Raw genomic sequence first — 13,729 nt, forward strand, 5'->3', positions numbered from 1 at the left:
ACCAGAAAGACCCAGGAAAGGAAAGCCACACCTCAAGCTTCTCTCCTTCCGCTTCCATCTGCCTGAAACCACACATAAAGGGGTATGGCAACCATTACAGGTTCACAGACCAGATGCCTACAGATATGTCTATGAAAAGTTTCCAAAAGAGAATACCATTTGAATCCAGTAGATTCAGCAGGTCATCTTCCCCTAATGTGGGTGGCCACCTCCTACTCTGCTCAGAACCTAAACAAAGTAAAAGTGGAGAAGGGCAGAGTTTGGTCCTCTTTCCTTCTGCTCCACAAGGTGACCTGACACATCAAATTTCATTTTCTGTTGACCTCAGACTGGATCTCTCACATCATTAGTGCTTTCTAGTTCTCAGGCCTTGGACTTAGACTAGGTTGTACAGGTGGTCTTCCTGAATTTTCAGTGCAATGGACTTTTTTGGTCTTTGTAAGTATTAGAAACAATTTCTCACAACAAATAAGTAAATCTCCTATTGGGTCTAGTTCCATGGAAAGTCCTGCCTAATATCATAGGATACAGAATGGAACAGCAGATGCATGTAAAAGAGTAGGGGAGGGAGAGGGAACTGCGAGTAACATGTGTGAAAAGTTAAACAAAAAATTACTATATATTTAAAAAAGAGTGATACCAGAATGCAGAGGATTCCATATAGGCACCCAACATAAACTCTCAGCGGGCATCAGCTCAAAGACAAACTCCAACATTGTTCAGACCACCAGATTTATCTGGTTTACATTTTAATGATGTCAAATAGATGCTCTGGGTCAAATTGGAGAAAGTCTCCACCAGTCAGGATACTCAGGGATGTCAGCCCAACAGGAGATAGCCATAGATTCGGGTGGACTTGAAGAAGATTCACACAGAATAGGGATATCTCCATGCAGGTTCTCCTGATTGTTAACTAGCCAAGGGACAGAAAGACCAGACTCAGAACACATTTCCAGCCATCCAGTCATTGTTTACTCTCTTACAGAAATACACATTCTCCATGCAAAATGTCCTGAGTGAGGAACATTGCCTGTAACCTTGTTATTCCGCTTGTTAGTTTGATAGAAATGAGAGACCCCTTTTTCATCTTGCTTAGAAGTGGCAATTATTTGCCAAGATAAGGTCACACAAGAAGAGATGATTATTGCCCAACTCAACATTTATTATGACTAATTTTATGAATAGCTTAGAGAAGTGTCATTTCCTTTTTTCTTTCAACACAATAATCATTGGCAGTCACCCAAGGGCATTGTCATGCAGTGTTGCTTTTGGGCAGAAAGTGCCAGCAATCCTATTCAGAACACCCTCCAGGATCCATCCCATCACCACCATCACCTCATCCCACTCACATCCCTCCATCATTCTAGAAAAGCCTGCTTTAACAAGCTCTCCAAAAGTTTACCGCCCCTCAGTTTTTAGAGAGAAACAACTGGTGGGTAGACTAAAAAGTGAGTCGAATGTAAATACAACACCGTTTAGATATAAATGAACTGAATCCACAGTCTCTCAAATAGCATAAAAGTAAATAAACAATTTCACAGATACAAAACAGTCCTTACAGACAGAAAGATGGACCACCTCAAAGGACACATTTCCATACTTCTCAGGCTAAGTAGAGAACACATGAAAAGAAGCAGAGAAATAGAGGTGTGTGTGTGTGTGTGTGTGTGTGTGTGTGTGTGTGTGTGTGTGTGTGTGTGTTTATAGAGGGAGAGGAGAGGAGGGAAGGAAGAGAGAGGAGGAGAGGTCCTAAGGATATCTATGAGGTCACTTCACAAACATGCATAGTGACTCACTCTTGCATGCAGTAATTCATTTACCAAACTCTTTTTAGGACCTGCTAGTGTTAGGTAATGTTTAGAGACATGAAATGCAGTGGTGATCCTGGCAGGCATATTGTATTATTTATTTGCTTTTAGGAACTATTCCATTTGTTAATGAAGACGGACTTTTTTCACAATTCCAGAAGAACAAGATAGAAACAGAAAGATCGGATAAAGAGTCAGGTGGCAGGGGTGGCATAATGGGGACTGATTTAGGATTCTGGAGATAGAATCACAGAGTCCAAAAAGGGACAGTCTTAAAAGTAGGAGAGATATAGTAAGAGAGAGAAAGGATCGAGTATAAAATACAGCTCTGAAGAAAAACGTAATTGTACAAGATCTAGCAACCACTAGGATTTTGTGGTTCAACAAATGTTTTAGTACTTTCTTTCTAGGCTGGAAACTATGCCCATCGCTAGAGATTTAACAAGAAAAAAATCTTGTTAAAAAGCCACAAGAGTTTGCTTTCTGGTCCCCAAATTAGCAGTGTCCTAGTGTCCAATGTAGAGGATATGCCTGAAACAGCAATAGGAGTTGAGTTGACTTGGATCCACTCTCGCTTTTAAGCATCACTAGAATTCAAATGGGATGCAAAAGGTTCCATGCATGTCACACATTTGCTTTATTACCTTTGCCCTTCCAACTCACCAACACTATGAACCCACAAAGAGAAACTTGGTATGCACAAAGGCCAATATGTGTGTCCTACAACACAAGCGGCAAGTGTTGCATAAAATCCATCTGTGGCTGTTCTTTGAGCTGGGCTTTTTGCTTTCTTTCCCACAAGTTTTGTTTTCTACTTGGAAATTTATCTTCCTAGATTATAACTAGGACTGCATAGGAAAGGAACCCACATGCAGGAAGCAACTGTCACGAGAAGCATGCTCAAGCCCTGCTGTAAAACAATGAGAACACATAGTGTGCATCAGTGAAAAGTGTCCTTAGAGCAGTAAGTCAAATGCTGTCTTGTTGGGCTTGCATAAATTGCCTCTCCTCTGCCTTCTTCTAGGTCAGTGGTTCTTACCAGTGGTTTGCAACCCCATAGGGGTTGCATACCAGATGCCCTGCATAAGAGATATTTATATTACAATTCATAATAGTACCAAAACTACAGTTTGGAGTATCAACAAAATAATTTTTTGGTTGGGGGTCACTGCAGCATGAAGAACTGTATAAAAAAGATCATGGCATTAGGAAGGGTTAGAACCATTGCTCTAGGTATTAATTAATTTTCCTTTTGCTTTATAAGTAGTCTAACAAAAACAACTTAAGGAAGGAAGGGTTGTTGGGTTTTTTGGTTTTTGACTCACAGTTCAAGACTATAGTCCATCATGATGAGCACAGCCCGGCAGCAGGGCTTGAGAGAGATTTTCACAACTAAGTAAGGAACGGGGTAGAGTGAAAAAGAGGAATTCCTGAGTTCAGCTCATTTTCTCCATTTTTACAGTCCAGGATCGCAGCAGAAGGAAGGGTCCAAGCTACATTTAGACTGAGTTTTCCCACTTGAGTTAATCTAATCAAGAAGATCCCTCAACGCATACCCTAACTCAAACAATACCTTACAAGCTCCTGGAGGCCTGTCCCCTAGGTGACTCTAGATCCTGGAAAGTTAACCATCTATACTAACCATCATATGCTATGTGTTAGCTTCAGCCTCAGGCAGTGTGGAGAGCAATAGAGGAAGACACCCAATGTCAGCCTCTGGCTCCCACGTGCACATGAATACAAATATGTGAACAGTCACATGACACAGACTCACTACACACACACCAGGGGGAGGAGAGAAAACTTTTCTCTCCACAACTATGAACCCTTTCCCTCTAATTGACCCTCCTGAAACTAGTCACCAAAAGGAAGGTGATATTGGGAACTGATTCCCATACATTTAAAAATAATCTTCAAGATAGTCACTATGGTGACATGGGTAGATTACGTGATCAGTTTAGGCTACTGAGACATACATTCCCTTTTAGCTGGGGGTTGAAGATGCTAGGAGTCAATTTTTCCTGTGAATATTGTGTTAGGAAGGCCAGGTGGGGAGCTTTTCTGATATATGGAGGCGACACTGTGCACCACAGACTCTGAAATGGATAGATTTGGACTCTTTCAGAAAAGAAAAGCACAAGTGTGGGTGACTTGACATCTGGGGGAAATGAAATATGCAAAGCATTTTACATGAATGGCCTATTAACCCAGCAATTCTCACCCTTCCTAATGCTGTGACCCTTTAATACAGTTCCTCATGTTGTGGTGACCCCCAACCATAAACTTATTTTGTTGCTACTTCATAACTATAATTTTGCTTCTGTTATGAATCATAATGTAAATATGTGTGTTTTCCAGTGGTCTTAGGCGACCCCTGTGAAAAGGTTATTTGACCTTCCAAAGCAGTCACAATCACATGTTGAGAACCGTTGTACAATATGGTGCAATTGTTGAAGATAGACACTCACTATCTAAAGACTGCATGAGTTTGGGAAGACTTCACTGCTGTTAACTCTGGCAGTGACCAGCCTTGTAAAATTTTATTATAGGACAGCTGAACTGTAGGGGCCTGGAGGGTTCTTTAGCTCCTCCTTCATCTCTGACACATTTAGTATCTATTTTGTAACATAGTTAATACGAAAGGGGAAAAAACTGGAAGATCATCCTTCATGGAACCAAGACACACAACTCCACACAACCCCAACAGCTCAGTGGAGACTGGGTGCCCCTTCCCACCCCTTGCTTCATTGAAGGGAACAAGACCCTTGACTCCTGCTCTCTTGATACCTGCCTCTACTCATGGAAATGTCAAGGAGTACATGGCTTGAGTTTCATCTTCCTGGCTCCTGCCCCGTCCATGCTGAAGCCTCTCCACCTGACCTCGCCCCTCTTGTTGTCTCAGTTTCTGTTCTATAAAGTCAGTTAGTATTGCCCTCTTCTTCTATTGCACAACTCCAGCTCCCTGTTATCTAAGGCAAGCTTCCCTGGTAGAATAATCTCAGTCCTCAGCCTCACTGGCGCTAGTGAGATCTCCAGAGAACCACAAAGATGACACCAACTGGCAAACTAAGCAGTAGTGGAGAGACTACATTAAATGCCCCTCCCTAATAATGATTTTGACGACTGTCTTACATACCATCCTAGAACCTCCATCCAGTGACAGATGGAAGCAGAGGCAGACACCCACAGCTAATCACTGAACTGAACGCCTGGAACCCAGTGACAGAGAGGGAGGAGTGATGAACAAAGGGGTCAAGACTGGGCTGGTGACACCCAGAGAGACAGCTGACCTGAACAGGGGGGAGATCTTGGACCCCAGACTGATGGCTGAGAGGCCAGCATGGGACTGATCCAGACCCCCTGAACATGAGTGTCAGTGACGAGACTTAGGCAATCTATGGGTTTTTGGGTAGTAGATCAGTATTTTTCCCTGCCACACAAATGGACTTTGGGTGCCCATCCCACAATGAGGGATGCTCTCTCGATCTGGACACTTGGGGGAGGGCCTGGGCCCTCCCCGGAACAAAATGACAGACTCTAGAGATCCCCCATGGAGGGCCTTACCCTCCCTTGAGAATGGAGTGGGAATGGGGGGACTGGGGGGCAGCTGGAGGGTGGGTGTAGAGAGGAGAGAAAGGGAACTGGGACTGACATGGGAAGCAAGCTTGTTTCTAATTTAAATATATAATAAAAAGTGTTTTTAAAAAAGAAGTAACATTATATAGACTGAGCAAGCTGTATTTAGGAACATGCATGTGATGGCAATTAATGAACAAAGAGACTATGAATTGAAAACAGAACAAGGGGAGCTCGGGAGTATTTTAAGGGAGGAAAGGGAAGGAGAAATGATGTAAATAAATTATGATCTCAGAAATAAAGGAAATAATCAAAAATAAAATTATAATAAAAAAGATGCTGTTGTAGTTTAGCTGTCCCAAGGGGAAGAAAAAAAGACTTTGAGATGGAGACCTGTGTGAGGGAGTTTGGGGTAAGGAGGTGTCTTAGTTAGGGTTTCTATTACTATGAAGAGACACCATGACCTTGATGGCAACTCTTATGAAGGAAAACACTTCACTGAGATAGCAGCTTGCAGTTTCAGAGGTTTAGTCCATTATCATCATGGCAGAACATGGCAGCAGACATGGTGCTGGAAGAACTCAGAGTGGAGAGGAGCTGTAGTTTGACCATCAGGCAAGAGGAAGTGGTATGACACTGGGCATATTTTGAGCACAGGAGACCTTAAAGTCTGCCCCAATAGTGACACACTTTCCCCACGAGGCCACACCTCCCAACACTCCCCATAAGCTTATGAAGGCCAATTCCAATCAAACTACCACAGGAGGATACTACTGGGACCAAAGACCATGCAGAGATGGGACAAAGAAGAAGGAAAGCATCGAGCTGCAGTGTCATCCTAATGGTAGCATCAGCCGTTATCACACAGGACCTCTGGAGCCAGGATGATCCTTCAGAGTACAAACTGAGGCAACCCCACTCTCTACTTTCAAGTTAGTGAAAGTTTGGACCAGTCAGCTCTGGCTGCTGGGAGTGGTCTGGGAAGACTCCATGGTGAACTTTCAGTGTCTGTGCCTACACTCCCAGAAACTGGAACCCAGATACTTCAGTTACAATTGGGGCTGTGCAGTGAGTATGAGAGTATTTGTGATATGTCCTATTCCCACACCTTCTACGTAGCAGGACCAAGGCAATGAGACCATGTCTCTTCTCTCTCACCTTCTTATCTGATGGCCCTGTGTTCTTTACACAGAATTCCTGAAGGGAAAATTGCACTGGAGTTCTCCTACCTGTCTTGAGGTATGACTGGCAAAATTCCAACTCCTCAAACAGCCCCATGGAGAAAGTTAAGTTTCTTGTCATTGCAGAATACATTTCTGGACCTCATGAGCTAATGGCCTGCCCCTTTCTTCTGGTGCATGCAGTTTGAGCCTAGGGCCTTGTACAAGGTGAGCACTCTAGCCATGAGCTACATCCTTAACCCAATGTCCTGCCTCTTAAAAAGCATTTTAACTCAATCTTCACAAAATTTAATTTGATGCATTGAATGTCATGGCTGAGAATAGCTCTCCCTTACATGTTCTGATGGTTTCAAGTTGTGAGAAATTAACAGTTATTTCATTTATACCTGAGGAAGCTGGAGATGTGTAGCCTTTTACTAGAGAGGCTCTGTATCTGAAGAATTTTATCTTTCTCTTTGCCAACAGTGAGAAAAGAAAATTTCCTTACAGATTGAGGTAGCCTAGCTATCTAATTCAAGCATTTTCTTCTTTCATCTTCTGGTGAGGGTTTTTTTTTTCTGACTTAACTATTTTGGAGGATTTTTTATTTTCTGTCCTTTGGTTTGGAGCAAAAGGCACATCTTAAAAATATCTAATCAATAGGGAAAATGCAATTCCATTATGCATCGCTTCCTTTCATAGGATCTATTTTAAGCTTGAACTTCCTGGAACTAAGCTATCCAATGGTTTATCAGAAATAATGAGACATTTTGAATTCGGCATATTTACAAGTCCACGGCTGCCTCTTTGGGTGTACATTTATACAAAGCTATCCTAAGAATTCTCTTAAAGCTATCCCACTTGGAATGACAATGAAGTAAATGGAATAGAGTTCCCCTACTTGAGTTACAGAGTTGCTAAGGAAAAGAACACAGAATTGCAAGGGTCTTTGTTGTCAGAATCAAGTGGGATCAGTTTTCCAAATGTAACTCCATACATCAAAAAGACACTTTCTTGGTTGATAAACTTCAGCCCATAATTAATCAATTGTAAGAAATTTTACTGAGTGTTCCATTTATGCTGAATTCTGCTGGTATTAAAAAAATTTTTTTCCTGCCCTCAAGAAATTTACAATCTCACTGGGGAGAACACACTAGCACATGAAATAATTAAAGTACAATTAAATCTGAAATGCTGTAAGTTTAGCAGTAGTTTGGGGAGAGAAGTCAGTCACCGCAGGCTGATGTAGTTATAAAAGTGTTCACAGGGGATTAGGAGTGAAGCTTTTGAAAGCCTTGGTTGAACTGCAAAAAATATTTTCTGGTGGGGCGGTGTTTTAAGTGTTCATTACTTTTTAATGTCTTATCTATAAATTATTGATTAGGCTGCTGAGCGCTGAGTTGGACTCGAAAGAACTCGCCTCTGGTGGGTCAGGTGAACTTGGAGGAAGAGAGGGCATGGAAAAGGTCTGGGAGCTGGTGGCATTACTAGAGGCAGGGCAGACGTGGGTGAGAGTTCCCAAGGTGTCAGCAAAGCCATAGTGACCCGTGGTGGGAATAAATGGAAAGGTACGAAGTAAAAGTGAGGCAGGAAGGGTGGTTACTTCAAACTATTTGTCCTTGTTCCAAAACCCCAGGCCAAATTGGCCAGCCCACCATTGAGAGAAGAAGGCTGGGGAAGGTTTGGGTATTTCTAGTCAAGTCAAACTGTTGCTACAGGTCACAGTCACTGGCTACAGAGATTTTATGATCCCGTCCCTATTTTTATAAATTTTCAGTCTTTAAAATTATGAGTAGGCATGATAATGCACACCTTAAGTCCCAGCACTTGGGAGGCAGAGGCAGGAGGATCTCAGTGAGTTCAAGGTCAGCCTAATTTGTGTAGTGAATTCCAGGACAGCCAGAGGTACATAATAAAAGACCCTGTCTCAAAAGCAACAAACAAGCAAGCAAATATATGAACATCAGGCATAGTGACACAAGTCTGTGATCCTAGTTACTCAGGAGGCTGAGCCAGAAAGAATGCAAGCTAAGGCCAGACTGGGCACCTTTGGGAGAGCTTGCCTCAAAATAATAGTAAAAAGAAGACTTGGTATTGTCTTACTTACTTCTTGTTTCAGGGAACAAATACCCCAATGAAAGCAACTTGAAGAAAGAAGGAATGGCTTATTCTGGCTCACAGTTTAAGATTACAGTCCAGCATGGCAGAGGAATCACAGTCTCAGAAGCTTGTTGTAGTGGGTCATATGGCATCTCTAGTCAGGAAGCAATAGGAATGCTTTTGTTCAGCTTATTCTCTCCATTTTTTCCAGTATCCCAACTAGGGAATGGTGCCACCCACAGTGGGTGAATCATGTGCATGCCCAGTCATGCCTCCTGGGTGATTCTGGATCTCATCAGGTTGATAGTTGAGATAAATTATCACAGGAAAACAGCTCAGTGACAGAGTGTTTACCTAGATTGCATGACATCCTAAATTCAATCACCAACACGGAAAAAAAGTACAGAAAACATGAGTTGATAGACTAAAACCAAAGTTGCAAACATACTCAAGCCTTGAGAAGAAACCTCCATAAGAACACACAGTGACAATCAATCATACTAATGGCCATTAACCACACAAGGACTTTCTGTCTGGGCATGCAAAGTCCACTTATATCCAGTACTTGATTTAATCCTCAAGACTGTACTTAGAAGGTAGTACACCACTGCACAGATGGGGCAAGGAATGATCCTTGATGGAGAAGCTAACATAAAGGAGAAATTAGAACGAACTGCATATTCATCCAGTGAATGACTAACCAACTGAGTCACTCAATTAAGAATGTCCTGTGGGAATGAAAGTTGCCAAAATAACCAAGGTTCCTGAGTCCTGACAAAGTACTTGCATATGCACTGTCTCTTGGTCTTAGCACAATTTGGCAATGAAGACATTTTCTTCCTCCTATAGATAAGAAAATGGATAAGAGAAAGAGTACATGACTCACTCATGGTCTCTCAGCTGGTAAGAATAGATTGGAACAAGATTCACACGCAGTTGTGGGAACACCAAAGCCTCTTCTGTTCTGTGAAAGGCCCCAAGCCCAGGAAGAGGAGGGCAGTCAAGGGGTAAAGGAGTGAAAGATGCCCTAACAAGGACTAACTCTGATTCCCTGGCATCCCCATTACATTACATAGAAAGTTCACCTTTTTCTAAAAGGGGTTGTTTTTAACTCTGCTAAGCAGATGGGGAGATGACCACAGGCCAAGACAGCATCCTAGCCTATATTAAGTCCTCAGTGGAGGTAAGGCATTGTTGCTATGATCCCAGCAACTGGGAGATGTGACAGCAGCAGAAAGGGACAAAAGGAGCACAGGGAACAAGAGCAGGCCTGCACAGTGGCATTGGATCTGGTAAGAGAAACCTTTCTGGTCCCTTCTAATGGGGATTCACCATGGCAGTAAGTTCCTGGGTCGCTAGAGCCTCTCTAGTCAACCTTCCTGCCCCGCCTTCAGCTACCACCCCACAATACCAGCTCCTCTCCTGGAAGAATTCTGTGGAAGCCATTATGATAATGCAGTTCCTTGCTGGCTTGCCTTTGGGAGCACCAGGCAGATCCCTTGAGCCAGGCTTTCTTTGAATGGAAGAACTAGAGGAGATGCTGCCATGGCAACACAGTTCCCCTGCCCATTTCAACCATCCAGTGGCAAGCTGGGGGAGATCCCTGGAGGAAGTGGTTCCCCACCTCCTTCACCAAGGCAGGAGGGATCGCCAAGGACACACAGATGGAGAGGAGCCTTAGGGAATGTTCCCTGTAGCCTGAAATGGCTGCTGAAGTTGTCATGGCAACCAGATCCTTTGCCCACCAAACCATGAAGGAGGGAAAGCTGAAGGGCTTCCTGGGAGCCAGCCTGTGCCAGCACAGCTCCAAGCTCCCACTTCAGCTGGCAGGCTTATGGGAGAGGTCCACCTTAGGTTGAAGCATCCTGGAAATCCATCTCAGGTATCTGGAAGGACTAGTAGCAACCTCCTGTGAAAGGGCAGTGCTAATTAAGGCAGGAGGTGAAGAGGAATAATTAAAGTATGTGTAATGGTGCACACCAGGAATCCTAGCACTCAGGAGACTGAGGCAGGATGATTGCAAGTTTAAGGAGTCCCGAGACTATGCAGTGAGAACTAGTCTCAAAAACAAAGAATAACTACAGAAGATGTGGGGATGGCTGCTTTTAATGTCAGCAGTGACTTTGCCAGTGTGAAGCATTTGGATTGCATGTGTCCAAAATGTCCTTTTTCCTCTATATTCTTAAATTGTCTTGAATTTCCAGGTGGTGGTGGTACACACCTTTAATCCCAGCACTCGGGAGGTAGAAGCAGGTGGATCTCTGTGAGTTCAAGGCCAGCCTGGTCTACAGAGTGAGTTCCATGACAGACTCCAAAGCTACAAAGAGAAACTCTGTCCAAAAACCAAAAAAACAAATTGTCTTGGATTAATCTCTTAGCTAATAGTAATGTGTCAAATACTCAGATCACTTTTGTCTGTTAACAGCAAGAAGAAGGGGACCTGGGAATAGCTATAGAAGGAAATATGCTATCCTTCAAATAGGTTCAAATTGGAGTCTCTGAGTTACATATGTGTGCATGATTCATATTATTAAAACTTGCTCTAAACTATAAAACCAGTGAAAGTGCAAAAAAATAGAATTATTCTAGAAACCAAAGTCAGGAGTGTTGCAGTGTTGTTGACAACAAGAAACACAGCCTTTGGAAACGTCAGCCCTCTTAATGTGCACTTCTTTTTTCTTTCAAACTAGAATAAAACTTTATTTGTGGAATTGAGAGTTTGAAAATGATTTTATAGTTTATGCAATAAATTTTGATGCATTAATCTGGATATAAATTTACCATATAAGAAAGAATTTAAAAACAATGTCAAATAGCTTATCATCAAAACCAATTGTGTTTAACTTGATATTTTTAAGGGATAACTTGGGCATTATAAATAAAAAGCAAAAACAAGTTACCATTTGGGTCTGCATTTGTAAAGTAATTTTCTGTTTCATTTGTGGGAGGAGGAGAATTAGAGAAAATGAAGGCTAAAATGCTTTCCTAGAAAAGTTCAAAAACTTTGCTTCCTGAAATTGGCTCCCCAACTCCCCAGCAGTCGAGTGTCACTGAGCCATTCCCATGCAGACTGGCATGAGGGGCTGTGGTCATCTATCCAGGTTCCTCCAGATCATTGGTCCACACCTGGGGGAGTGGGAATGAGCCTTGACTTCCGAATACCAGCTTCTAGTGAAGTCATTGGGCCATCCAAAGGGCTAGCTGCCTGATGAAGAGAAAGTTTGTGTTTTCTAAGCGCTGCTGTTGATCACTTCTCCAAGGTAGATCAAACAGCCATGTACAAGTCTTTCACAAGACAGATTCCCCCTTAGTTACAAACAATGGGGACATTCTAGATAACACACCGGCCATTATTAGTGTTACTTTGCCACTGTAGAGAAAGAGAACTCTGATGCTGAGATCCATACATGAGTACATATAATTTGCCTGCACACATTTGGGGTCAGCCATATCCTTTCATCCTCACCTACTCTAAATCACTTTCTTTGTATGTGAACATACTCATCACTGGGAGGAGAGGTAACTATGGTGCCTGACTCAGACTTTGGTGCCTGGTAGGAAAGCATTTCTTTATTGATCTGCACTTCTAATTATAATGGCCTTCTATTAGACACACCTGAAGAGTAGTGTGAGCAAGAGATGAGTAAAACACATTGATAAAAATCTGATCAGTCTTTTTTTATTATATTCCCTCTAACTGGGTCATTTCAATTCCCATTTGGGTACAGAAAAATATTACTTGATCCATGACGTGGGCAGGTAATGTAGTAAACCGATTCGCAGGTCATAGAGCTGAATTTGTGTTAATAAGAAGGACTGGGGTTTGTTTTTACCATCACTTTACTGTCTGTGACTGACACTGAGTTGAGACACAGTGCTGGTGATCACAAGAGATTGCTGAGGATACCCTGCCCTGCTCCTGGGAGATCACAATTACAGCTGCCATTGTGTCCCAGACACTGTCCCTCTTCCTTCTGATACACAGAGAAGTCAGTATAATCTCTGTACTGAGGCTAAGAAATGTAAGTAAGTTTTGCTAAGGTCACTTGGAGTTAGTATAAATTCTGGGCTCAAGCCCAGAGCTGGTGCAAAGCCAGCAATCTTTGCTGATAATTGCTAACTTCCCAGGTGATTATGTACCACAAAAGCTACCTCACAACTGGTCTGGATTGGTTGGAAGAGGGTAATATAGAAAAAATGGATAGAAATAATGTTAATTTCCTTCTCACATTTTTATTTAGTCTCAAATTCCCCAACATTACCAACATTTGCTCTGCCAGCTTCAGTCCCTTCCCTGCCTCTTCTGCTGCTGCTGCTGTGCTCTGTTTGTGTGATCTGATTATCCCAGCCTTGCCACCCTCACTCTGTGATTTACATTTCATTTCAAGGCACATGGAACACCTGGTACTAAATGGACAAACCTAGTTTTGTTTCCATTGAAATGATAAGAAGCAATATGAAGGGGAGAAACAAATTCAAACCTCTTAACAGCCTTACAAATCCACAGAGGATATGAATCTAATATAGACCAACAGCTAATCATTTGGGCCTCCAATTGTCTGTGCAAAAGCACTCCACCACTTACAAAATACACAAGTTAAAACCAGGCACCATCTCTTACCTCTGTCTTGTTTTGTGTGTGTGTGTGTGTGTGTGTGTGTGTATATATCCATATATGTTTACAAATACATACACTCATACATTCCCTCAGAATGTCTCCTGCTGCTCAGGCCATTCACTTATCTGTCTATAAATTTATTCTGAAAAATGAAACAGGATGCAAGATTTATGTAGAAGCCAGTGACCATTGTTTTTCAGTGGCAGAAGCTACTAAAATGATTGAATAAGCAGACTGTAAAGGTGTTAGGAAATGGCCACCCTCAAATGCTGAGGAAATAAACAGAGTGCAAAGCTGCATGTAGACTGTGGTTCTGATCTTATAGGAGAATTTATATATGAGTGTATGTATTGGGGGGGGTGATGGTTAATTTTGAATGTCAGTTTACTTACACTGAGAAATTCATAAGAGACTTTTAAAAATGTGCCTCTGACGGTATTTCCAGATACTCAGATCAGGAGGGCTCT

The sequence above is a fragment of the Mesocricetus auratus genome, unplaced genomic scaffold, assembly GCF_017639785.1.
Source record: "Mesocricetus auratus isolate SY011 unplaced genomic scaffold, BCM_Maur_2.0 Super-Scaffold_100013, whole genome shotgun sequence".
NCBI classification, from domain to species: domain Eukaryota; kingdom Metazoa; phylum Chordata; class Mammalia; order Rodentia; family Cricetidae; genus Mesocricetus; species Mesocricetus auratus.